Below are 27874 nucleotides of genomic sequence, written 5' to 3' on the forward strand. Positions count from 1 at the left end.
AACTCCAGAGAAACCTACAGATTAAGTCATTAAAATCAGTATCATCATAATACCACCTTATACAGCCACTATTATTACACACCTATTATCTCCTTCCCTTCTCACAACAAGGTGTGAGGTAGAAAGGGTGGTAGATACTATTATTTGGATTTCACAGAAGGAGAATAAGCCTCTGGGCTATAAATGGAAGCTAACATAGTAGGGGTGAAATTTACTGACTTAAGGAAGAAATCACCTTTTCTCACAGTAACTGTCCCTAACAAACTGTGAGACTGTGGAAAAGTCAACTAACTTTTTACGCCACAATTGGTTCATCGTAAAAGCAGAGGGTCTAGATATTTCATCTTTAAGTGAATGGCCCTTGATTCTGACACATGATGAATCTGTTAGGGGAAGCACACTGATTGAAACAATTCATTTCTGAGTGTTAGACAAGAGCCCAGTTTCGGGCCCTGGAAGGGGTCTCCCTTCCTGCAACAAACGGCGACTCTGGTGGGACTCTTCTTCCCTGCAACTGACATCCTGACCACTCGGGGTACTCAGTGGAGTACCTGCCAATGGACCAGACCCAGCGGCCGCAACTGGGACCTTTTTGTTCCTGGTCTCTCCTGACATGGACAACTGGCCAGAGTGCCCTGACTGGTAAGGAACGAGAGACTTTATTGACCTCTCTCCCCTTCCCTCTCTCTTTCCTCTCCTTAACCATTCCTATCCTTCCCCTTTTTCTCTAGTCCCCCGGTCCTGGATGCAGGAATCTGGTCAAAGGGCCTCAGCCTGAGCTGAGGATTGGAGACTGATCACCTCCTCTTGGCAGAGAACTGAATTCTGATTCTGTATTGGTCTGATTTCTGGTAGGGCTGAGTTCCAGTCCTCCCTTCTCTGGAGGCCCAGGGTAAAGTCCCATAATGCCTGGGTATCTGCAGGTGGTAGGAGACGTCTGTAAGGCTACCCCTTTTGCCCCCCTCTCCCTTCTCCTCCCCCTTCTTCTTTCAACCTGGCTTCCTTTCCTCCCTTTGAAATGTTTGAGGACCTGAGATATTTTCATTTACACTGTTAGTACTTGGATCTGAAGTTCTGTGTCTTTATAGGAGGTTTTCTGAGAGACTGTATTCTTGTATTTAAGGGAGTGTCTGATCAGGACTGCCAGGTCTATATGTGTGTTTTAACTCTGTGTTCTGTGTTGTAATTTTTGATGGCCATTTTGTTTTGTCTGGCCACCATTTGGTTTAGACCTGCCGCCATTTTGTTAGAACTTGATTCTCTTTCCCTGTGCCTTGGGACCAGGGCTCTCAGGAACATTTATGTAAACCATCTCTAACACCTGAGACTGAGGGAAAATGGGGAAAAGCCTTTAAATTTTTTATTTATTCCAACTGTTTTTTATAAACTAGTAGATTTTATATTGTAATATCTAATTCATGACTAAGCTTAGAAAATGAAGCTAGATCTTGCATTGTGTCTGCCTAATTATGTCTTGGTATGTCTTTGTCTCTGGGTAATATTTTTGAGGTTAATTTGTAAATGAGCTTTATTTAATTGGCTTAAAAAAAGGTAAGTGCTTAAAAATCAAATAATTATAAATTAAACAATAAATTCCAGGTTCATGTAAACTGGTAAATATTCAGTATTAAGTACCTGATATTAATGTTTGTTTGTTGACCTATCTGATATAGACATGTCTTAGAGTAATTAATATTAAATAAAATATTTTCATTGTACCTAGGTTTAATATAAGTCAAATATTATCATATCTATTACAAGTTTGTCAACAAGGAAATTACCTCGAGTGAAGAAACTTCTAATAAAAAAGTAAATGAGATATGAGCTTTTAGATAAGCTTTATTATGAATAATTATGCTTTAGGAATATCTGTCTAAAATAGTCTCTCCAGATTGGCATAACTTGAATTTCTAAGGGTTGTGCTAAACTAAATATTGGAAGTCTATTGAATAATTAGGTCATTTCCAAATAAAATAAGATTTTGAAACATTTACTACTAAACACTGATTTCCTTTTACGGAAAAACTAAAGAGATTTGGGACTATAAATGAATAATGTTTGGTGCCATCCTAAAATATTTTAAGAAAGCAAGGGTTTTAGAAATTATCACTGGTATTTATGCTCACCAATCTGTAAAGTGCTAATATAAAAGTTAGCTCTTGTTTGCTAAAGAAAAGCAGGAAGTGTGCTTTCAGTAAAAAAAAAAAAAAAGGTATGAAAAAAATACTAAAAAGAGTTATGAATGATCAGGATTTTCTAAAATTGGATTACAATTAGTTAGATAAATGGATTTTGTTAGGAATGACACAGCCATAAGAAAACTGGTTAGAGCCAACTGGGTCCAAGATGGTGGAGCTGACTTTCACTAGACCTTGAGCCTTGGTATTTACACTCATTGTGACATATCAACAAGCTGAATGATACACCCATCACCATTGACTAAATCTGATCAAATGTTCTAAACCCTTTCAATTGATCTTTTCAATAAAACTTCCTACATTGAATTCTTTTGAAATTTTTGACCTCTAGCTAACTTTGGGGTTCTTCAGAGGGCCCCTGAAACATCCCAAAGAGAGATATTAAACTGTGTTTATTTGGTTGGTTAAATTAAATTAAAAAATTATCAAATGAGTAATAAATCTACTCATTATAATGTATGATAAAATTACTAATACAGATATCCTATAAATTATATGGCATTCTTAACATTCTGATATGTCCTGGTTCAGTTCAGTTCAGTTCAGTCACTCAGTCGTGTCTGACTCTTTGCGACCCCATGAATTGCAGCACGCCAGGCGTCCCTGTCCATATGTCCTGGTATTCTAATGGAAAACCTGATGACTTTACAAAAGTTAACAAAAGGACTGAATGAACCAGCAAATATGCTTATAATTTTTATGGTTTCTCTCTGAAAAATTACAGGTTTGAATCTAATGTTTTCTGGGAGTAGGGAAAGCCTTCCTCTCAAATTAATTATGACAATACAGTGGAGACAGTGTCAGACTTTATTTTTGGGGGCTCCAAAATTACTGCAGATGGTGATTGCAGCCATGAAATTAAAAGACACTTACTCCTTGGAAGAAAAGTTATGACCAACCTAGATAGCATATTCAAAAGCAGAGACATTACTTTGCCAACAAAGCTCTGTCTAGTCAAGGCTATGTGGTCATGTATGGATGTGAGAGTTGGACTGTGAAGAAAGCTGAGCGCCGAAGAATTGATGCTTTTGAAGTGTGGTGTTGGAGAAGACTCTTGAGAGTCCCTTGGACTGCAAGGAGATCCAACCAGTCCCTTCTAAAGGAGATCACTCCTGGGTGTTCTTTGGAAGGAATGATGCTAAAGCTGAAACTCCAGTACTTTGGCCACCTCATGCAAAGAGTTGACTCATTGGAAAAGACTCTGATGCTGGGAGGGATTGGGGGCAGGAGGAGAAGGGGACAACAGAGGATAAGATGGCTGGATGGCATCACTGACTCGATGGACGTGAGTTTGAGTGAACTCTGGGAGTTGGTGATGGAGAGGGAGGCCTGGCGTGCTGCGATTCATGGGGTTGCAAAGAGTCGGACATGACTGAGCGACTGAACTGAACTGAACTGAACTTGGTAAAATTATACGTTATAAACAAAGCAATTATATTTTCTCTCTATCTGACTCCTCCAGAAATTGGAAATTCTTAGGTTTCCAGTAAGTTTAGCAAATGAATTAAGAAGGTTATCTCACTAACAGGTACAAAAATCTCAAGGAATTTTTGAGACCTTAAAAAGGAAAGAATTCACCTAGATTTGTTAGGCAAAATCTGTGATAAGCCTTTGGAGTGAATTTCCCAGCCCTGTTTTATTTTAAAAGTTCAGCCTGAGACTCTATAAATGTTTCAGCAAAATAAAAAGTCTATAATCAATTATGATTATATAAATCATCAGATGAAAATTAGTGAGAACAGACCTATTTTGCAAACAAACTAGCCTCAATTTGATTATATTTGATAAAAATGAGGGTAACTTTAGGGAGAAAAAGATATTTCAAAAAATGTTAAACCCGTTTTTTAATGGAGGTCTGCATCTAGTAAGACTCATTTCTTGGGTAGTTCTTTGCTGTTATGTGATATTAATGTAAAATTTAATTGAATTCTTAAAGAACACCCTAAGTTTGTTTCTGAAGCTTATCTCAGTAATCTATCTTTGGATGAAGATCAGATGCCTCATGACCTGCAACCAGAACTGGAAAAAGACATAATTTAAGGGACTATCTCCAACCTGGATGGAAGGACTTTTTTATCAGGTACTCTTAACTAGCGCATGCACGAAACTGAAGGGAAATTAACTTTTAGATTAATTCCCACTTCCAAAGGCCCCTACACTGGATTGGTCTATAGAGAAGACAGCTGACCTGATCTCACCTTAAAATGATGCTCAAACAGAGGAGAAACTACTCTACACCAGGATGAGAAGATGACATCAGAGGTAGACAACTTGCCCGAGATGCTGGACCTGATTCGTATGATCACTTATAATGTTTTCTTGACTTCTTAGACCTTTGCATATAAATCAAATGCTTTTCTATCATAGGCCTGATCCTATGCTAGTTTTAGAAATCAATCCAATTGTTGGGTTTGTGGCCAATTACCTGTGTCTAGTTCTGGGTTAGCTTGGTAAATTTGTCTACTGCTGCTAAGTCACTTCAGTCGTGTCCGACTCTATGCGACCCCATAGACGGCAGCCCACCAGGCTCCCCCAACCCTTGGATTCTCCAGGCAAGAACACTGGAGTGGGTTGCCATTTCCTTCTCCAATGCAGGAAAATGAAAAGTGAAAGTGAAGTCGCTCAGTCGTGTCCGACCCTCAGCGATCCCGTGGACTGCAGCCCTCCAGGCTCCTCCGTCCATGGGATTTTCCAGGCAAGAGTACTGGAGTGGGGTGCCATTGCCTTCTACAAGCAAGGTTCTAACTGGTTGGCCCTGAGAAAATTTACTTAAAAAAAATTATAGTCATATTCAGGTCACTGTGATATTACTAGATGGGATCCTCTCACCAGGCCAATTAATAATGCCTGCTCTGACTCTGGCCATAAATTTGAGCTTTCTTCTATTACTCAAGCTCAATCAGAGCAACAAGCAAAGTTTCAACAAAGGAGAAAAAATCTCCCACAATTATGAGATGGATTTATATAGATAACACCAGGCTATGGTAATTTAGGTTTAAAGTCTCCTCAATGTTGGAAACAATTAAATCATACTAAGGATAATCAGTCTAGTAACACTAGAAAACTGGGCTATGTGCCTTATAGACAGTGCCAATATATAATTTCCCTGGAAGATAAAAATTCGTACAGAGTAGACTAAGTCCAATGACCTATGATATACTGTATACCTAGATATACATCTAATGGAAGCTCTTAAGTCTTACTTGTGACTTTATTAATGCTGCTGGCTATATTATTTGTATTTCACCTGTTTTACAGAATTGCTGTTTCTTACACTGCCAAATGTGTGACGGAGGCCTCTGATAGGATACTATATAGTTCCACATGAGATTGATGATGGTAATAGTGTAACACTACATTTGGGAAGAAGCAACAAGAGGAAATGTTTTCCTGGACCAAGAGGCTAGTAAGACTGGTGGTCCAGAGAATTTTGGATACTGTGTTATGGCCTAGTCCAGTAACAGCACATTGGGTGGCCTGTGAACAAAATCTTTGCCAAACCTGAGAATGGACATTCTCAGCACCATGGGATAAAATGGTCATGAAATGCCCCCCTCAGAATCATGGTCAAGTTTATGAGCAAAAAGGGGCTCTGCCAACTGAAAACTGACACTTGCCATCTACATCTACAAAGATTAAATCATGACCACTGCAACTGCCGACTTTCAACGCCCCTGAAAGGAGTTCGGGGTGAAAATCAGGAATGAGGCACTCTGTGCTCTGGGAAAAAAAAAAAAAAAAAACTGGCAGAACAGACCTTCAGATAGTTATATATTTTCAGGAGATTTTATGAGTCCCAGTTCTTGCATCTTCTCATACCTAGAGAAACACTGACGTCATTAACGGTGAAATCTGCTTTGGCTATTAAGGAAAAGTTTACAATTAAAAGTCAAAATAGAGTAGCTATGGTTCAGACATCCTGGGAAATAACTGGGTGATGCTATAGGTGTACTTTCAGATTAGACCTTGTATTGCTGAACACTTGAGTTTTCTGAGTCATGTCAGGCTTGTATGCCACCATTCTCAAAACAATGTCTGCTGGAAGCTAGTAACTGCAATCTTACTTTTTATAAAACTAGGCAACTGGCTACCTGGCTACAAGTCTCCCTGAAGTGCCAGGTCCAGACTGGGTTTCAGGCCTATTCTTCTAAAAAGAAATGAGATTTGTCTACTAAATTCCAGTTATCACTCCTCCAACTACTTCTAATTGGGTCTGTTACACCAAAATGGCAGACCAAGGGATTGAGATTTTAATCATACAAGACTCAGATCTAGAACTTAAAACTCAGGAATACTTCCAATTCAGTATACTATACTCTACTCCAAGCTGAAGCAGTCCTATGCTCCATTTTCACAGGAAGTTATCACAGTCATAGTTGCCTAGTTCCCTAAATTTAAACTAAGTAGAACTCTGTGGGGCTCTGAAATAGAGATCTGTTGTGTGTTCTCCATTTCTTGTCTGTAGGACATAGGCTTCAATCAGCCTCCTAGACCTTCCCTGAGGTCCAAAGGGTGGATTCAAACAATTGCTAATCAGGGAAGAGAGGGGATACAGAAACAAGAGAAATACTCAAATGGTAGTACAGCCTCCAGACAGGGTCCTGGTTCCTACTCAAATATGCATAACAATGTCTTTGAGTTCTTCTACAGAACTGGAGCCCCCACCCAGGTGGATGATGGTAACTTCAGACTAAACACAAGATTCCTGGAGCTCAGCTCTGTTGCCTCACCACCAACCAAAAAAAAAAAAAGTCACAGACCCTGCAGCCCTCACCCCAAATGTTGCCTCCTGTTTCTGGGGACCAGTGAAGACCATTCTGTTAGGTTTCCTGTTTGGCCCCTGTCTATTTCATCTCTGAGAGGAGCCAACAGTTTTGAACTAAATTGCTGTTATTACAAGGGTGAATGCTGGTTTCAGACAAAAAAATACATTGACTGTGAGTCTGAGCAAACTCCGGGAGTTGGTGATAGACAGGGAGGCCTGGCGTGCTGCGATTCATGGGGTTGCAAAGAGTCGGACACGACTGAGCGACTGAACTGAAATAAACTGATATCAGGTAGAGAGAGACTTCTGCTCTTCTAGGCAGGCCTACACCCATGCACAGCAGGAAGAAGTTACGGAAGAAAGAGACCTCCGCCCCAATTCCCAAGAAGTATCTTGAGTATGAAGTCTCTTAGGGGGGAGCTGTTAGGGGAAACACACTGATTGAAACCTTCCACCCTGGCCAGGCACCATAGTAACCATTTGCATAAGTTGTTTTATGACAGGAGATCCTGGAAAGGAACACAGAACTAATAAGCCTCCACCAACTGGAAGAGTTCGGGAAAGGTCAAAAGGAGACACCACAGGTCCAACCACCTCCCAGAATCCTCCTCTCTGGCATCCATCTTGGCTGAACAAGGTATGCACCACCAGGAAGGACTCTGAGTCAGATGATTGGCTAAAGACAACCCGGAAACTAATCCATCACCATAACCCACATGGCAGAGCAGTTCTCCTGGGTTCCCTTACCCTACTGCTCTCCACCCGGGTGCCCCTTCCCAATGAAATCTCTTGCTCTGTCAGCACATGTGTCTCCTCGGACAATTCATTTCCAAGTGTTAGACAAGAGCCTGGTTTCGGGCCCTGGAAGGGGTCCCCCTTCCTGCAACAAATCTGCAAGCTAGTATATGGCTTCATTAGAATAGAATCTACTTTCTATTCCAAAGTTTTCTAGGATTTCACTCTGCTTGTTAATATAACACAGTATGAAAACTTCCTGGTTTCCTGGGTATAAAGTTTGGTCATATAAACCAGGTGTCCCCAGGGCTCTGGGCCTCATACTGGCACCTTCCATGAGATCAGTGGCAGCAACAGATTAGAAATAAAGTGTACAATAAATGTAATGCTCTTGGATTATCCTCCCCACTCCCAGTTCTGGAAAAATTGTTTTCCATGATTGGTCCCTGGTGCTACAAAGGTTAGGGATATAAACAATCTAATCTTTAATCCAGTTTATTTTAAATTCGATCATGCTATTTAAAATGTAGGTGAATAATCTTTGCTGGTTAGAAGCAAGGAACCTACATGTAAATTCAAATGGGTAGAGGAACACTGGAGAAAAATCTAGACGAACATAAAATGAGGAGACACAGAGAAGAAATAGCATTACATGACTGTGTTACAGACTTCTCAGCCAGAAGGATGCTTTTCTAGTACAGACCAGAAAATTATCAGGGAGCAACACATCCTAGTGTTAGGGATATTAGTCTCAAAGTATCTATAGAAACCTTCATTCTTCTGAAGGTAAAACACTGACAATTTCTTGACCAGCCTTGCTGGTAATTTCATTTCCCAGAAGGCAGAGTAAGTAGTAAGGGGAACTCTACTCTGGACCCAATTCTGACAGAAACCAGTAGGTAAAATGGAAAAGATTGGGACCTTGGGAAAAAGCAGCCATGCGCTCTTGGTGTTTGATGTAAGCAGTGTTCTGCATATACAAACACAAATGATTCTAATGAGCAAGAAAATGAGGAGGAAACTAGAGAAACCAGTATGCTGCACAGGGACCTACTGTCAGGCTCTGAATTTCAAACAGCATGTGCAAAAGGTGGTAAAAAGGGACATGAAATCAAGCACAGATATTAGAGAGTAGCATAGACCCATAAAAATAACATCAGCAAGACTAAAGCACAAAATAAGCTGGGGCTTGTGAAAAAGGCTAAAGAGAACCAAAAATGATCTCCTTAGCATGAAATGAGGTATAAAATTCATACAGGAGGAGGCCTATTTTCTAAAGTTGAAAAAGTAAAAATCATTCATGAACTAGAGAAAGCAAAATGTCTTTACTCCTTTATGTTTCTTCCCTGCTGGTTCATTCATATCTCTGCTTGTATGTCACCTCTTCAGAGAGGACCCAGACCACACTTCCTAAAATAATTCCCTCTGACATCCTCTAACCCTTAAAATTTTGATTCCTCTAATCACTGGCTGCCATTATTTTACATATTTCAGCTACTTCTTTCTCCTGTATTAGGATGTAAGCTCTATGAGTGCAAGGACTTTGATTTGTTTAGTATAGTATATCCAGGCCTTGTATGAACCAAGCCCTATTCAATATATATTTTTTTAATGAATAAAATCAGACCACTAGACACTGGCTAAAACTGGAAAAACACAACAAGTAAAGGGATTACAACACAGGCAACATTTATTGAGTGCTTAATAGGGATCATGTACTCAGTATTTATATACATTCACTCATTAAATCATCATCAGTTCAGTTCAGTCATTCAGTCATGTCCGACTCTTTGCGACCCCATGAATTGCAGCACACCAGGCCTCCCTGTCCATCACCATCTCCCAGAGTTCACTCAAACTCACGTCCATCGAGTCAGTGATGCCATCCAGCCATCTCATCCTCTGTCGTCCACTTTTCCTCTTGCCCCCAATCCTTCCCAGCATCAGAGTCTTTTCCAATGAGTCAACTCTTCGCATGAGGTGGCCAAAGTATTGGAGTTTCAGCTTTAGCATCATTCCTTCCAAAGAAATCCCAGGGCTGATCTTCAGAATGGACTGGTTCGATCTCCTTGCAGTCCAAGGGACTCTGAAGAGTCTTCTCCAACACCACATTCTAAAGCATCAATTCTTCGGCGCTCAGCTTTCTTCACAGTCCAACTCTCACATCCATACATGACTACTGGAAAAACCATAGCCTTGACTAGACGGACTTTTGTTAGCAAAGTAATGTCTCTGCTTTTCAATATGCTATCTAGGTTGGTCATAACTTTTCTTCCAAGGAGTGAGCGTCTTTTAATTTCATGGCTGCAGTCACCATCTGCAGTGATTTTGGAGCCCAAAAAAGTAAAGTCTGACACTGTTTCCACTGTTTCCCCATCTATTTGCCATGAAGTGATGGGACCAGATGCCATGATCTTCGTTTTCTGAATGTTGAGCTTTCAGCCAACTTTCTCACACTCCTCTTTCACTTTCAACAAGAGGCTTCTTAGTTCTTCTTTGTTTTATGCAATAAGGGTGGTGTCATCTGCGTATCTGAGGTTATTGATATTTCTCCTGGCAATCTTGATTCCAGCTTGTGCTTCAGCCAGCTCGGCATTGCACATGGCGTACTCTGCATATAAGTTAAATAAGCAGGGTGACAATATACAGCCTTGATGTACTCCTTTCCTGATTTGGAACCAGTCTGTTGTTCCATGTCCAGTTCTAACTGTTGCTCCTTGACCTGAATACAAATTTCTCAGGAGACAGGTCAGGTGGTCTGGTATTACCATCTCTTGAAGAATTTTCCAGTTTCTTGTGATTCACACAGTCAAAGGCTTTGGTGTAGTCAATAAAACAGAAGTAAATGTTTTTCTGGAACTCTCTGGCTTTTTTGATGATCCAGTGGATGTTAGCAATTTGATCTCTGGTTCCTCTGTCTTTTCTAAAACCAGCTTGAACATCTGGAAGTTCACAGTTCATGTATTGTTGAAGCCTGGCTTGGAGAATTTTGAGCATTATTTTGCTTGTGTTAAGATGAGTGCAAATGTGCAGTAGTTTGAGCATTCTTTGGCATTGCCTTTCTTAGGGATTGGAATGAAAACTGACCTTTTACAGTCCTGTGGCCACTGCTGAGTTTTCCAGATTTGCTGGCTCTTTGAGTGCAGTTCCTTCACAACATCATCTTTTAGAATTTGAAATAGCTCAACTTGAATTTCATCACCTCCACTAGCTTTGTTCATAGTGATGCTTCCTAAGGCCCACTTGTCTTCTCATTCTAGGATGTCTTGCTCTAGTCCAGCGATCACACCATCATGGTTATCTGGGTCATGAAGATCTTTTTTGTATAATTCTTCTGTGTATACTTGCCACCTCTTCTTAATATCTTCTGCTTCTGTGAGGCCCATAGCATTTTTGTCCTTTATCATGTTCTTCTTTGCATGAAATGTTCCCTTGGTATCTCTAATTTTCTTGAAGAGATCTCTAGTCTTTCCCATTCTATTGTTTTCCTCTATTTCTTTGCATTGATCACTGAGGAAGGCTTTCTTATCTTTCCTTGCTATTCTTTGGAACTCTGCATTCAAATGGTTATATCTTTCCTTTTCTCCTTTGCCTTTAGCTTCTCTTCTTTTCTCAGCTATTTGTAAGGCCTCCTCAGACAACCATTTTGCCTTTCTTTTTTGGGGGGATGGTCTTGATCCCTTCCTGCTGTACAATGTCATGAACCTCCATCCATAATTTTTCAGGCTGTGTATCAGATCTAACCCCTTGAACCTATTTGTCACTTCCACTGTATAATCGTAAAGGTTTTGATTTAGGTCATACCAACCTAGATAGCATATTCAAAAGCAGAGACATTACTTTGCCAACAAAGGTTCATCTAGTCAAGGCTATGGTTTTTCCTGAGGTCATGTATGGATGTGAGAGTTGGACTGTGAAGAAGGCTGAGCGCCGAAGAATTGATGCCTTTGAACTGTGGTGTTGGAGAAGACTCTTGAGAGACCCTTGGACTGCAAGGAGATCCAACCAGTCCATTCTAAAGGAGATCAGCCCTGGGATTTCTTTGGAAGGAATGATGCTAAAGCTGAAACTCCAGTACATTGGCCACCTCATGCGAAGAGCTGACTCATTGGAAAAGACTCTGATGCTGGGAGGGATTAGGGGCAAGAGGAGAAGGGGACAACAGAGGATGAGATGGCTGGATGGCATCACTGACTCGATGGACGTGAGTCTGAGTGAACTCTGGGAGATGGTGATGGACAGGGAGGCCTGGTGTGCTGCAATTCATGGAGTCACAAAGAGTCGGACACGACTGAGTGACTGATCTGATCTGATTTGATCTGGATGGTCTAGTGGTTTTCACTACTTTCTTCAATTTAAGACTGAATTTTGCAATAAAGAGTTCATGATCTCAGCCACAGTCAGCTCCCAGTCTTGTTTTTGCTGACTGTATAGAGATTCTACCTCTTTGACTGCAAAGAATATAATCAATCTGATTTCAATATTGACCATCCAGTGATGTTCATATGTAGAGTTAGACACATAAACCAGGAAAAAATAAGTCAAGGACTAGGTAGTTGGTTAATATATCAGTTCATATTGAGGTCTTTAAGTCTGCTTAAATGGTCTAATTTTATAAATACTTTGAATAAAATATTTGTGTAATGAATGCAGAAATTATACATTTAGAACAGAGAAAGTAGACCATGGATAATATTATTTTTTGTACCAGCCTTTTTGCAAAGTATACACAGGTTGCAAATATTCTACTGAAAAAGGTCATGCTCATTTGTTTGTTCAAGTTCCAAGGTACTCCCAGCTGTTGACATCTGAATAGAAAATAAGTGGTCCCTCTACGAAGTTTGGTTTGGGCATGATCTCTTCTCATACACTTTACCTCACTAACTCCATTCCAGGCTCCTGTAAGTATCCCTCTTTTTTTTTTTTTTTTTCTTTTAAACCAGTACGTCTATTAACTGAAAACTTCAGAAAGTCAGGAATCATGTCTGTTTTAATCTACTTATATGATGGTTGATATAATAGACACAAAACAAACATCAGTAGAATTAATCAATTTGGCTGATACATTCAGCAAGTTTTTCTTTTGTTGTCTAAGGATGGTTAGAGAGAGTGCCTTTGATTTTAAGTATAGACTAATAGCAGAGTTTGTCTCTAAGAGTCAGTGCAAAGAGTCGGACACGACTGAGCGACAACTGAACTGAACTGATTGCCATAATTGGTTATCTTTTTCTAGATTCATGTTTTCTGTCTGTGAGTAGATACAAAGAGCCACTGCTTTAGGTCTTGAAGCTGTTCTTTTTGTTTAAGAAAAGCAGTAGATTTTTCCATTCAGAGTACAAAGTTGTCAAGTTTTTCCATATGATATGTGCTATGAGCTAGATCACTTGATATTGTGTGATCCTACAGACTGTAGCCTGTCAGGCTCCTCTGTCCATGGAATTCTCCAGACAAGAATACTGGAGTAGGTTAACATTTCCCTCTCTAGGGGATCTTTCCCACCCAGGGATCAAACCAGCACCTATGAGGTTTCCTGCATTGGCTAGTTCTTTACCACTAGCACACCACTTGCAGAGCCCTTCTGTATGATAGGTGTATAAATTAAGCTTACAATATGGAGAACTAGGGACTTGCCAGGTGGCGCTAGTGGTAAAGAACAATGCCAATGTAAGAGACGCAGGTTCCATCCCTGAGTCAGGAAAATCCCCAGGAGGCAGACAGGGCAGCCCACTTCAGTACTGTTGCCTGGAGAATCTCATGGACAGAGAAACCTGGTGGGCTACAGTCCATGGGGTTGCAGAGTCAGACTTGACTAAAGCAACTGAGCACACGTGGAGGACTAGAAAAGAATTTGAGACATTACTTCCTCCTTTGCCAGGGTGAACCCTAAACCCGCTTTTCCTCTGTGTTCCTACCACACAATTTGTATCAATATGAACAGAGCCAGGCCACAAAATAACTACAAGAGAAGTCAGCGTTTCTGCCAACTCTTTCATATAGTTGGAGGCAGTATTGACGGGAACATCCTAGTGTTAAGACCTACTTAATCAGTTTCACAGTGAACAGATTAGATAGGCTTCATTTATTTTTATTGTTTTACATATTAAAGTATTTTCCTCACTTTTTCTGTAGCTTCTCAGGATATGGACACAACATACGATAGATATAGGCCTTCAACAAGAAAATTCTTGAAATGCATCATCAGTGTAAACGAATAACCATTTTACTTTAAAAAAGCGTAAGTAGATTTATTATTCAAAACACATCTTGATAATGGAAGGCACAGCGAGAAATATAGGAAAAAGGTCGAGGTAGAAAGTTTTGAGGAAGCTGTTATAGCATTGTTAGTAAAAAGGGTGAATAAAAGTAATAATTGCCCATTACTTACATGATCAACTTAGGAACACAAAAAATACCAATTTCTAGCCCACAAGCCTGTAGATTCTGATTCAACAGATATAGTCTGAGACACCAGACTATTAAAAAATGCCACCCAAGTTCTGATGCACAGCTGGGTTTAGGAATCATAAATTATATACGGCAGATAAGAAAAGAGTACAGAGCAAACTTCATTCTCAACAAATCCACAATCTAGTGACTTTGCTAGTGTGACTATGAATGTTTGAATTAGAAGATGAAAATGAGGAACTGATAGTTATTTGAATATTTCAAATAAGAAAAACATAGCCTTAATTAAGGTGGTAATAATGAAAACAAAGAGTAGAGCAACATTTGAAAGAAATTTTATGGGTAGATTTGAGAGACAGGGTTATTTCTTCTGAGAGCTCTCCCAGGTTTGTAGATGGCCATCTTCTCTCTGTGTCTTCATGTCGTCTTCCTCTGTGTGTCTGGAACTTAATCTCTTCTTAAAAGGATAGCAGTCTTATTGGTTTAGGGCTTTCTCCCAATGATCTCATTTAACCTTAATAACATTTAAAGAGTATCTGCAAATATATTCATGTTTTGAATCCCAGGGAGTTTGAACTTCAACACGTGAATTTGGGAGGGACACATTGCAGCCCTTAACAACTAAAAATAAAACACACCAGCCAGGTCCTTAACATAGTATAAAATGCTCAGTAATTGTTATACTCATCCCTTAAATTTCAGTCCTTTCCTCTTCCATTCAGGCCATGTAAAATCTCAGGTAGAAAGTAACTGGAAAGTAACATTACAACCAGAAGTGACTTCCTGATGGAAGCTCTCTAGATTCCAGAAGTTTGTATATATAGTAGTGGTCCCTAAACCTTGTCATAAGAAATAATCTTAAAGGAGATCAGTCCTGGGTGTTCATTGGAAGGACTGATGCTAAAGCTGAAACTCCAATACTTTGGCCATCTGATGTGAAGAGTTGCCTCATTAAAAAAGACCCTGATGCTGGGAGGGATTGAGGGCAGGAGGAGAAGGGGACAACAGAGGATGAGATGGCTGGATGGCATCACGGACTCGATGGACATGAGTTTGAGTGAACTCTGGGAGTTGGTGATGGACAGGGAGGCCTTCATGGGATCACAAAGAGTTGGACACAACTGAGCAACTGAACTGGACTGAACTGATCTTTACTTTGACCTGTGTTGGAATAAATCAGAGGAGAGAGGTATGCTCTGATCCAGGTAGGGCTTCAAAAAAATTCACTCAGGAACTCTTCCCAATTCCCTTCCCTTATGATGAAAAAGGTATTAAAAGTATTATTCAATCATTGCCTCCTATGACTATCAGCATGCAGGAAAACCATCTCAGAATTTAATTTTCTTTATATAAGGGTATTAGGACTATTTTGGTTGCAAGTTACAGAAACAACTCAAGCTTCAGCAAAGGTAATTTACTGGTTCATAGATCCCTAGAAAGTTTAATAACGGAATTAAGGTGCAGAATCAGTCTTCCCTGGGGTTCATCAAGTGATAAATTCTCTCTCTGCCTGGGAGTCTGTTTTGTGATTCCAGTTCATAAAAGTACCAGGACAGACAATGACTGGCTCAGCTTTGGCCACGCGCCCAACGTGAGACCAATCAGTGTGCAAGGTTAAGTGAGAAAACAAATCCTTTTTTAAAAATTTCAAAACCCAAATGTAAAGATATTTGAAGCTTGTTGAAAAAGAAACACTATATTTGGGAATTCTTTGGTGGGCCAGTACTTGGGAATCAGTGCTTTCACTGTGAAAGGCCCAGGTTCAATCCCTCATCAGGGAGCTAGGATTCTACCAGCCTCACGGTGTTGTGGAAATATGCTGCACAAATAAAAGTTTATAATCTGTCTATCAGTTTGAGTATTTAGCTAAAGGAAATCTATTTAAAAAAACAAAGACAAAAAATTTCTATATTATAGCCAGCAATATATTATTTTAACCTACTACAGTATTTACAATGATACTTGTTCATTTGACTAAAATATTCTTATTTATACTCTTATTTATTTATTTATTCACTGCAGTTCTTATAGTTTGAAACATGAATGTCAAGACCAAATTCCATCTCAGTATAACTAGGTTTAGCTTAACAAGTTAAACTTAGTGATATTATTAATTTCTAAGTTTATAGGAGGCTGTACATGTTATTTTGCAGAAATTAAATTCTAAAAAATTTTGATTTTTGGAGGTAGTTTTTTGGGCAACAGGAATAAAAGAGAACAGGACAAGAAAGAATGAAAATGGCAATTTCAATACTTGAAGTCTCTGTGGGTCTGATTCTGCTTTTTATCTTTTTTTTTTTAAATCTGATTCCTATTTGTTTATCTTTCACTGCTTTTGATTTTGATTGTTTTACAGTGTCTTTGTGATTTCTAGTTGTGGGTTTGTACTTAAGGAATTTTTTTTCTGTAAAAATTCTCAGCAGCATGGAGTAAAGTTAGGCTCTCCAGAGGAGATTTTCTTTTGATTCTGATGGGCACAAAAGGCATATCTAGGGACAGGTTTAAACTTAATTTCTTATCTTTCAGTCTTTAGACGAGATTATAAACTTCTTACTGGGAACACAGTAATGTTAGTTTCTGATTATAAATTTTCAAGGGAGAATTCTTTTTTTTTTTTTTTTTAACGCATTTAAGACTTGCAGTTTTCCTTGCAGCCCTCCATGGGATGGTTTTATTTGTAGATCAGGTTACTGATGAGGGCATATCTATATTGCATTCTAGCACTGAATGCTGGGTTTCATCACTTTTCCTTTGTGCCAGAAAAGACATGAAATTCATGTTCACCTCACTCAGCAAACAACCTTAGGGTGAGAGATATTTCAGGTCTTAGCAACCCTTTGTAATAAAACTCATATTTTCCTCTAAATTAATGTAAGAAATAACACGTAGTAAAATTAAATATCCTCAAAGATTTTTAAAAAAGGAAATTAAGAATAAAATGTCTTAACTTGATAGAGGATAACCATAAAAAACCTACAATTTAACGTTGAAATGTTCAAAGTAGTCAAGGAATTGAAGTAGTGGTGGTTTAGTCACTAAATTATGTCCAACTCTTGTGACCCCATGGACTGTACCCTGCCAGAATCCTCTGTCTATGGGATTCTCCAGGCAAGAATACTGGAGTGGATTGCCATTTCCTTCTCCAGGAATTGAAAGTATGAGAATTTTTTACTTTTCCTTCACAAAAATCAATAAAAATTTTAAGTATCTGACTATATTAAGTGTTAAAAGGCAGATCTTTTGGAGCATTGATCTTTATACTCTTGGTAGGAGTATAAAATGATACTTTGAACAACAGTTAGCAATTATCCAATAAATATGAAATTTTCCATACTCTATGACTCAGCAATTTCATTTTCAAGAATATATTCTAGAGCAAAGTTTCTCAATCTTGTACTACTGGCATTTTAGTTCAGATAATTCTTTGTTGTGGGGGCTGTCTTGCACCTTATAGGATATTTAGAGCATCCTTGGTCTCTACCTACTAAAAAACAGTAGTATACCCCAAGTTGTTCAGTCACTAAGTTGTCTGGCTCTTTGTAACCCTGTGGACTGCAGCATGCCGGGCTCCTCTGTCCTCCACTATCTCCCAGAGTTTGCTCAAACTCATATCCATTGAGTCGATGATGCCATCCAACCATCTCATCCTCTGTTTCTCCCTTCTCCTCCTGCCCTCAATCTTTCCCAGTATCAGGATCTTTCCCAGTGAGTTGGCTCTTCTTATCAGGTGACCAAAGTATAGGGGCTTCAGCTTCAGCATTAGTCCTTCCAATAGGTATTCAGGGTTGATTTCCTTTAGGATTGACTGGTTTGATCTCCTTGCTGTCCAAGGGACTCTTAAAGAGTTTTCCAGCACCACAGTTCAAAAGCATCAATTCTTCCATGCTCAGCCTTATTTATGGTCCAACTCTCACATCCATACCTGACTACTGGAAAAACCATAGCTTTGACTATATGGAACTTGGTTGGCAAAGTGCTGTCTCTGCTTTTTAGTGTGCTGTCAAGGTTTGTCACAGTTTTTCTTTCCAAGAGCAAGTGTCTTTTAATTTCATGGCTCCAGTCACTGTTCACAGTAATTTTGGAGTCCAAGGAAGTAAAATCTGTCACTACTTCCACTATTTCCCCTTCTAATTGCCATGAAACGATGGGACCAGATACCATGATGTTAGTTTGAATGCTGAGTTTCAAACCAGCTTGTTCATTCTCCTCTTTCACCCTCTACAAGAGGCTCTTTCGTTCCTCTTCTTCACTTTCTGCCATTAGAGTGGTATCATCTCCATATCTGAGGTTGTTGATATTTCTCTTAGCAATCTTGATTCCAGCTCAATTCATCCAGCACAGCATTTCACATGATGTACTCTGCATATAAGTTCAATAAGCAGGGTGAAAATATACAGCCTTGTCATACTCCTTTCCCAATTTGGAACCAGTCAGTTGTTCCATGTATAGTTCTAACTGTTGCTTCTTGATCTGCATACAGGTTTCTCAGGAGATAGGTAAGATGATCTGGTACTCCTATCTCATTAGCAATTTCCAACAGTTTGTTATGATCCATACCGTCCAAGGCTTTCACGTATTCAATGAAGCAGAAGTAGATCCTTTTCTGGAATTTCCTTGTTTTCTTCATGATCCAACAAATGTTGGCAATTAGACCTCTGTTTCCTAAGCTGCTTCAAAATCCAGCTTGTACATCTGGAACTTCTTGGCTCATGTACTGCTGAAAACTAGCTTGAAGATTTTGAGCATAAACTTGCTAGAATGTGAAATGAGCACAACTGTATGATAGTTTGAACATTCTTTGGTATTGTCCTTCTTTGGGATTGGAACGAAAATTGACCTTTACTAATCCTGTGGCCACTGCAGGGTTTTCCAAATCTCAGGCAAGAATACTGAGGTGGTTTGCCATTTCCTTTTCTAGGGGATCTTCCTGGACCTGCATTGGCAGGTGGATTCTTTACCGCTTAGTCACCTAGACAGCCCATACCTCAAGTTATGATAAGCCAGAATGTTCCCACACATTGCCAAATATTCCCTTGGGGCAAAATCACTCCAGGATGAGAACTATTTGACCTAGAGAAATTTTTGTATCTATCCATCTATGCGTGCTGAAGAATGTTCATAGTGGCACTATGTATGATAGTAAAAAGCAGAAGCAAAGAACTGAAGCAATCCCACAATTCATCAGCATTAAAAAGGACAAACAAATTATGTCATAGAGTGGATACTATACAACAGTCTAAAGTAATGAATTATACTTATGTGCAATAAATGGTTGAATCTCAAGACTTGCTTTTGAATGGAAAAGTCACTTTCATTTACATATTATTCAGTTCAGTTCAGTTCAGTCGCTCAGTCATGTCTGACTCTTTGCGACCCCATGAATCACAGCACGCCAGGCCTCCCTGTCCATCACCAACTCCGGGAGTTCACTCATATTCATGTCCATCGAGTCGGTGATGCCATCCAGCCATCTCATCCTCTGTCGTCTCCTTCTCCTCCTGCCCCCAATTCCTCCCAGCATCAGAGTCTTTTCCAATGAGTCAACTCTTTGCATGAGGTGGCCAAAGTACTGGAGTTTCAGCTTTAGCATCATTCCTTCCAAAGAACACCCAGGGCTGATCTCCTTTAGAAGGGACTGGTTGGATCTCCTTGCAGTCCAAGGGACTCTCAAGAGTCTTCTCCAACACCACACTTCAAAAGCATCAATTCTTCCGCGCTCAGCTTTCTTCACAGTCCAACTCTCACATCCATACATGACCACTGGAAAAACCATAGCCTTGACTAGACGAACCTTTGTTGGCAAAATAATGTCTCTGCTTTTGAATATGCTATCTAGGTTGGTCATAACTTTCCTTCCAAGGAGTAAGTGTGTTTTAATTTCATGGCTGCAATCACAATCTGCAGTGATTTTGGAGCTCAGAAAAATAGTCTGACACTGTTTCCACTGTTTCCCCATCTATCTGCCGTGAAGTGATGGGACCAGATTCCATGATCTTAGTTTTCTGAATATTGAGCTTTAAGCCAACTTTTTCACTCTCCTCTTTCACTTTCATCAAGAGGCTTTTTAGTTCCTCTTCACTTTCTGCCATAAGGGTGGTATCATCTGCATATCTGAGGTTATTGATATTTCTCCCGGCAATCTTGATTCCAGCTTGTGTTTCTTTCAGCCCACTGTTTCTCATGATGTACTCTGCATAAAAGTTAAATAAGCAGGGTGACGATATAGCCTTGATATACTCCTTTTCCTATTTGGAACCAGTCTGTTGTTCCATGTCCAGTTCTAACTGTTGCTTCCTGACCTGCATACACATTTCTCAAGAGGCAGGTCAGGTGGTCTGGTATTCCCATCTCTTTCAGAATTTTCCACAGTTTATTGTGATCCACACAGTCAAAGGCTTTGGCATAGTCAATAAAGCAGAAATAGATGTTTTTCTGGAACTCTCTTGTTTTGTCGATGATCCAGCGGATGTTGGCATTTTGGTCTCTGGTTCCTCTGCCTTTTCTAAAACCAGCTTGAACATCTGGAAGTTCACGGTTCACGTATTGCTGAAGCCTGGCTTGGAGAATTTTGAGCGTTACTTTACTAGCATGTAAGATGAGTGCAATTGTGTGGTAGTTTGAGCATTCTTTGGCATTGTCTTTCTTTGGGATTGGAATGAAAACTGACCTTTTCCAGTCCTGTGGCATGTAAACCAAAGAATGGTATGTTTAGGAATGCAAATGGCAACCCACTCCAGTGTTCTTGCCTGGAGAATCCCAGGGACAGAGGAGCCTGGTAGGAGGCCGTCTATGGGATCGCACAGAGTAGGACACGACTGAAGCGACTTGGCAGCAGCAGGGATGCAAATACATGAGACAAAATCCCAAGGAAAAACAAGGGACAGAGAAAATTTCGAACATTGTTTAACCTTGAATTGACATTAAGTAATTGTAGAAAAGAAGTCAAGAGCCTGAAAGTTCACAGGGTACTCAAGTATTTGTGGTTACTTCTCAAGTGTTTGTGTTACTTCTCATTATGTATTTGAAACTTTATTTTTTTAGTTACTGCATATCAAAAAATAATTTTTTAGTGAAGCAAGTGTATTTTTTTTAGTTTATTTATTTATTTATTTTTTACTTTACAATATTGTATTGGTTTTGCCATACATCAACATGCATCTGCCACGGGTGTACACATGTTCCCCATCCTGAACCCCCCTCCGCAAGTGTTTTAACCTTATAACCTGTGTAAAACAATTCAGTAATATACCACACATGAGTTTTTTTATTTATTTAATAATTTTGGTCTATATATTTGATTGGTGGTATTTACATATTTGAAAACATTTTAGAAGTCAATTTAGAATAGTGGTTAGGAAAATTTGGTGGTTAAAGTAAAATGGATTAACCATTCATCAAGAAAAACATTCTGTCTTCAAAGACAATGGCTACTAATAGATAATATATTCAACTAACTGCTTAAAAGAAGGGCTTTTTTTCTCTTTAAACAGGATAATCTAGTGGTAGTAAGCAGTGCACAGAGTGAACTCCCTCTTGTAAAAAGCCCATCAATTGTTTTCCTAATTAAGATGAATATTATTCCTGTGAAATGAACCAAAAAGTTGTTTGAAACCGGAAATCCCAAAAGAGATCTATAGTCTTCAGGAATAATTGCATGCAATTTTAATTGAAAGAAAAAGAGAGGCCTATTTTCATCTTTCTCCTTTCAAAATGTTAAAAGTAATCAACCTGTTGGTCAATTAACAATGCTTTAATATTACTATCAATCTGACCTAAAAATTGACATTAGATATTTTGGAAACTGTTGTGGAATTTTAAAAAATAAATGGCAAAATGACTACTGTCTATAGTTAAATCCATTATGGAACTTTTATCATTAATGAAATAAAGTTATGAATTTTTACTAATGTCCATAGAAATATAGTATATTTTATTGTTAATTGAAGATTAGATGCTGTGACTATTCACAGAAATATGTACTCAATCTTTGTTCATTGAGAATGAGAGAGGAGATCTATTTTTTTGAAATACAGATTAATTACACTGATAAATTTGCTTTATATAAATAGTTGGCATTTATCTCCAACCTATTAAAAATTTTTAATAACATTAAAGAATTATTCTGTTTTAAAGTTCAGTTTTAACAGATACATGTCAACAAAATATATGTTTACATTTCAAGTCGTTTCATGTAGTAATTCAGAACTTTGGCTGTTTAAAGTTGCACACTTAGAAATACTTTGAATTAGCAGATGTATTTATTTAATAGTTTCTCACATTGACTCTGCTCTTGAATATGGGCAAGAGGTTGATTTTGTTTATCATCTTTCTAAAATGTCATGTTAATTGTGCTAAAGATGTTACAGAGTGGATTAAAAACATAAAATTATAAATTTAAATTTTTGGTTCCCCCAGTATTTCAGGGCTTCCCAGGTGGCACTAGTGGTGAAGAAGCTGCCTGCCAGTGCAGGAGACATAAGAGACATGGGTTCGATCCCTGGGTTGAGAAGATTGCTCTGGAGAAGGAAATGGCAACCCACTCCAGTATTCTTGCCTGGAAAATCCCATAGACAGAGGAGCTTAGTGGGCTATATAGTCCATGGGTTTGCACAGAGTCAAACACAACCGAAGGGATTTAACACCAGTATTTCAGATTAGCATTCTGGCAGCATAAACCTATAGAAATCTATATTTCCATATACAAATAGGTATGAATTTGGCCCTCCATTCTTTAGAAGAAGCTGATGTTAGATTTTCTCTCACATACTATAATTCAAAGCAAAGTGAGAAAATTCAGGTTAAAATTTTAGATACATCTTAAAAATGGTATTATGGGAAAAATATCATCAAAATATTTAATCCCTCATTAACAGAATATAATTTAGATCAATATAAGTGAATTTTGCAGATGAATGAAATTTACCCTTTTAATCATTAAAACCTTTTTCTTTGTAACAACTTCAAAATCTCCCAGTATTATCTCATGTTCTGTGTAGTAAGTTTAAGGATATACTATTTTGTTGCAAAATTCCAGGGCTGGAAAAGAATTTAGATTTTATTAAAAATTTTCCAGTATGACTGTTGGATTTAACAGATCAGGAGTTTTAAACCCAAGTTTATGGTATATCTTACTCAATATCATACCACTAATCTTTGATTCCTCAATTCTTACTGGTGGTGAATAGATTTGAAAGTTCTTCTCTGGTCCCTCCCAACTTTGATAGTGTGCCTTCCAATTTGTGAGCTAGGCAATTAGAGAACTAGTTCTGTCATAATTTTATGTAAAATGAGAGCAAGTAGGATGAACGTGAAGACCTGGGACGTGTTAATGTGAACTCTACTATATCCTTTCTGGAGTACCTCTCCCTCCCTCAACTGTCTTCTGAAATTATTGGCCTATTTCCAGATAAGTTGTGAGAAATAACGATGATATTTTAATGCTGACTTTACAATGGATAATCAAATACCCTTGAGAAGAAGTCTTTAATCTCAAAAATATTTGATTAGTTGCATTATTTACTATGTTTACTATTAACTTATGGTTTATTAACATTATTTAAGGTTAAAAGCAACACTTTTTGCTAACATACTTTATTTTGTTTTAATCTTGGACCTAAAATAAGTCTGCACTTACATGCAAAGACAATTGGTTGTAGGTGGGTAAATCACACTGTAGATTTTATATCAAAGTTTTCTGCTAATATTAACCAGTACGATCTACTGATTTAAAGTATGAGTTTAAAGTTGTACCTTCATGTTTTGGTCTTTTCCTACCTTAATCTTTTCTTCTTCTGAAAAAAGTTCATAAAACACCAAATTCTTATATGCTAAAAACTAATGTGAATCTGCAGATCTTTTTATTTCGGTTTAAAAATGACTGTATTTTTTTCATACATATGCCTGAATTCTAGGAGTATTTCTGTATTAGAGTAAAATTAATAAATGTAATAGCTTCAACTGTATTTTAAATATTTAATTATTTTATTGTACACTTTTACCCAGTTAATCTTCATTTTATATTTTTACATCCTTATGGGATTAAATGGAAGGTTTTTATTTGTTTGTTTTTAATTGTATAAGATCATTTTGGCCATGAAATTGATGCAGAGGTATTTCCTCAACTTTATGTATATACATTTAATTAATAATAGTATACTATTTTGAACAGTCTGCTATTCAAATAATGCTCTTATTCTGATAAGAATAATATCTATTTATTATAGGAAACTCAGAAAATAAAGAAAAAATGAAGACTATTTAGCAGCAGCAGCAGCAGCAAACTACCCATATTCCCACTGTCTGTGAACCTTTTATGTCCTTTTTCTAAGCCTATAGTATGATCCCAATTCTCTCTTCCCTCAATACATAAGCACAATATATAATGTATTTATAATGTGCTCTGCTTTTTCACTTAACATAGCACTTTCTGATTATTAGTTTATTTCAAGGCGTTTTTTTCTACAGTGAGAAATTCCTTCTTTTTATAGGTAATATGCAAGAACCACTGGGGGAAGAACTTTATAGGAGACAGAAATAGCTTACTAAGAAATATCATTTTACATTAACCTTTCCCTTTTAATAAGATTGGTTTTATTGTTATCTAAATTATAAAGAGATTATGATTAAGACTAAAACTAAATATTACCATTTTAAGTAATAAAAAGAGAAAGACAACAAAACTATGTGTTTAAACAAAATCATATAGTAGCTAGCTTGCCTAGGAGAAGTTATGATATATGCTCTTAGAAAACAAACATTTTTAAATTCACAGATGCTGCAAAGCCCTGGTCAAACATAAATTACAATCAGTTTTTATGTAACAGTAAAAATTCCAAAGGACTCTTGCTCACCCACTCTCAATATGTATCTTTCTTCTCACAGAATGTAAGCCACATTTATTTCTATTTCTGTGTATATTTTAAAATAAATTACCCCAGAAAATAAACTACGGAATACACTATGTTCAAATGCAATCCAACAGAGAAAACAAAAACCTTAGATTCCCTCTGAAGAGCCCTGTAGCATATTTTGGTGAGTATTTTGGAATGCTCATAGAATTTGAATGTGGTATCCATTTATTTGAGGAGTATATGCTACCTTATAATTATCCGATAATTCAACACATTTAGCAAATGATACTCCACTTCTATTATAGCAATTCACTTTTTCTTGTTTGTGTTCAGTGCTATCAAATATAGAAAGAGCTCTTTACTTACCATTCTGGGAAAGATGAAATTTATCATTGTGCCATAAATACCCTGAAAAGCAAAGAAATATTATTATTTATTATACCTCCATCCACAGGGATCCTAACTGCCAAATGTAATGCATCAGCAGCAAAATAAAATGAAGTAAATCTATTACTACTGCTACTGCTAAGTCACTTCAGTCGTGTCTGACTCTGTGCGACCCCATAGACGGCAGCCCACCAGGCTCCCCTGTCCCTGGGATTCTCCAGGCAAGAACACTGGAGTGGGTTGCCATTTCCTTCTCCAATGCATGAAAGTGAAAAGTGAAAGTGAAGTCACTCAGTCGTGTCCGACTCTTAGCGACCCCATGGACTGCAGCCTACCAGGCTCCTCCATCCATGGGATTTTCCAGGCAAGAGTACTGGAGTGGGGTGCCATTGCCTTAGAAAACACAATTCATTGTTCTAAGAATTTTTAAACATGTGTTACATGCCTTTGGACAGAATGGTGTGCTCAGTTGCTCAGTTGTGTCCACCTCTTTGCGACCCCATTGACTGTAGCCCGCCAGCCTCTTCTGTCCATGGAATTTTCAAGCAAGATTACTGGAGCAGGTTGCCATTTCCTACTCCAGGGGATCTTCCTGGCCAAGGGATCAAACTAGCATCTCTTGAGGGATCGAACCTACGTTTCTTGTGTCTCCTACATTGGCAGATGAATTCCTTACCACTGTGCCACCTGGGAAGCCCCTTTGGATTACGCAGTTGTGCTAACTACTTTCAAAATCAGGGATAAAACATTTTATTTTTCCCAAACAAATATTCTAAAAATAGATTAAGAGAACATTGTCAAGTATTTTTTGTTGTTGTTGTTGTTCTTTATCCCCTTTAGCTCGATTGAATTTTTCACTGAAACAGATGGGACAGCCATACTTAAAACTCTTTAAGGAAAAACTGAGGAGCATTTTACATTCTTGAAGTCAGCATTAATGACTGTTAGATCTATTTATATGTAAATACATTTTCTTGGTGGAATCTTGAACTGAAAATCTGATACAGAAGCTGAAAAACAAAATTAGGAGTCCATGCTCCTATTTTTACACACTAAATAAGTGATAATAAAGAGATATATATTTTCTTATTGTTTTCTGTTCATTGAAAACAGGTTTTAATTGCATTGCTTGGTAAAGAATTACAATAAATTATATTATGAAAAAACATATGTGTTCTTGAATTTATTGTGTCCTTTAAAATGTTTAAATTAACAGTGACTCTTACATTTAATAATTAGCACTAAATAATCTTTCTCAATGTCAATAGTTCTAAGATAAAGGAACATGTCAGCTGTAAGAAAATATGCTTTTCTCATATCCTGATATATATCGTCATTATATATTTGTCATTTTCTCTTTTATGTATCATAAACTTTATCTAAAGAAAAACACACAGTTCATCTCCCTCTGCCAAAACGGTGATAGCTTAAGAAATTTTTAGATAACATATACAGAAAAGGGGTTTACTTGACTATTTGGATAGTGACATTTCAGACCTTTCAATGTTATTTTTGAATAAAGTAATCCTGAATAAAAATTATAATGTGTTAGTGTAGCTTGAAATCATTATTTCCAAGAAAGATGATGTTTCAGTAAATGAAAACTAGTGAAAATTTCAAATGATAAATATTGACAAAATTAATGACTTTTTGCTGGAGTATAAAATTAAGATTTGAAAGGTGTCCTACTTCGTTTTTCACATTTTTAAAAGATATTTTTAATATTAAAGAAATATATGGCTTATGATTATGGATATCTGACATTCTGGAATGATTGAGAAGTTCTCCCATGACCATAGTTTAAGAAGACTGCTTTTTATATTAATCATAAGTATCAATATTTTATTTCAATTTTTTGTATTTATTGATTTTAATGAAAGATTTTAATGGAAAATTTTAGACTGAGAAATACTTTATTTTGTGTAGTGCTTATTTCTAAAGAATCATTAATAATTTTTGATGTTATAGCTTATATTTATAATTACTAAACTGCTAAAAAATTCAAAGTATTTTTGAGCATCAGTTCCTGAAGAGGGCAGCACGTTCTAGATATTATTGAATTTCAAACTCAAATATGACAGCTTTGGCTTTAGTATACTTTTTTTAGGAACTAGAGGGGAAAAATGGATTTTTTTTTATAGATGTCTGCTCCCATGATACAATAAACCAGCTGAAATTCTAGGTAACTGCAGACCAAGGTCAAAACTGTATTTGATTATTACAAGGGAACATTCAAATTATATACCTAAAGCAATGTATTTAGGAAGGGAACAACAAAATACTAGTAAGGAGACTTTCCATGAGGAATGTGTTTTATCTTAATACTGTAGATAACTTTTCCTATTGGCAGTGCATTGACTGTCAAAACTACTAAAGGGGTTAGATTTAATTATCTCACTTCTTGCACATTTCATCTCAATTGCTATGGCAACATTCAGTTGCCTCAGCAGCAATGCACACTTTAATCAGATATTTCCTCCTCATTTCTCTATGAGCCAAAACTGTGTAGTCAAATTAACAACCAAGTCCTGATA

General features: G+C 37.7%; 1 long non-coding RNA gene across 1 annotated transcript; it reads left to right on the forward strand.

Moving 5' to 3' along the window:
* Positions 1-1585: 1585 nt before the first annotated feature.
* Positions 1586-26426, forward strand: LOC139182212 (uncharacterized). The gene is made up of 3 exons (XR_011565828.1): positions 1586-7600; positions 12480-12599; positions 24327-26426. It is a non-coding gene; the product is annotated as an uncharacterized lncRNA (long non-coding RNA).
* The last annotated feature ends 1448 nt before the right edge of the window (positions 26427-27874 follow it).

Source organism: Bos indicus, chromosome 3, assembly GCF_029378745.1.
Source record: "Bos indicus isolate NIAB-ARS_2022 breed Sahiwal x Tharparkar chromosome 3, NIAB-ARS_B.indTharparkar_mat_pri_1.0, whole genome shotgun sequence".
NCBI lineage: Eukaryota > Metazoa > Chordata > Mammalia > Artiodactyla > Bovidae > Bos > Bos indicus.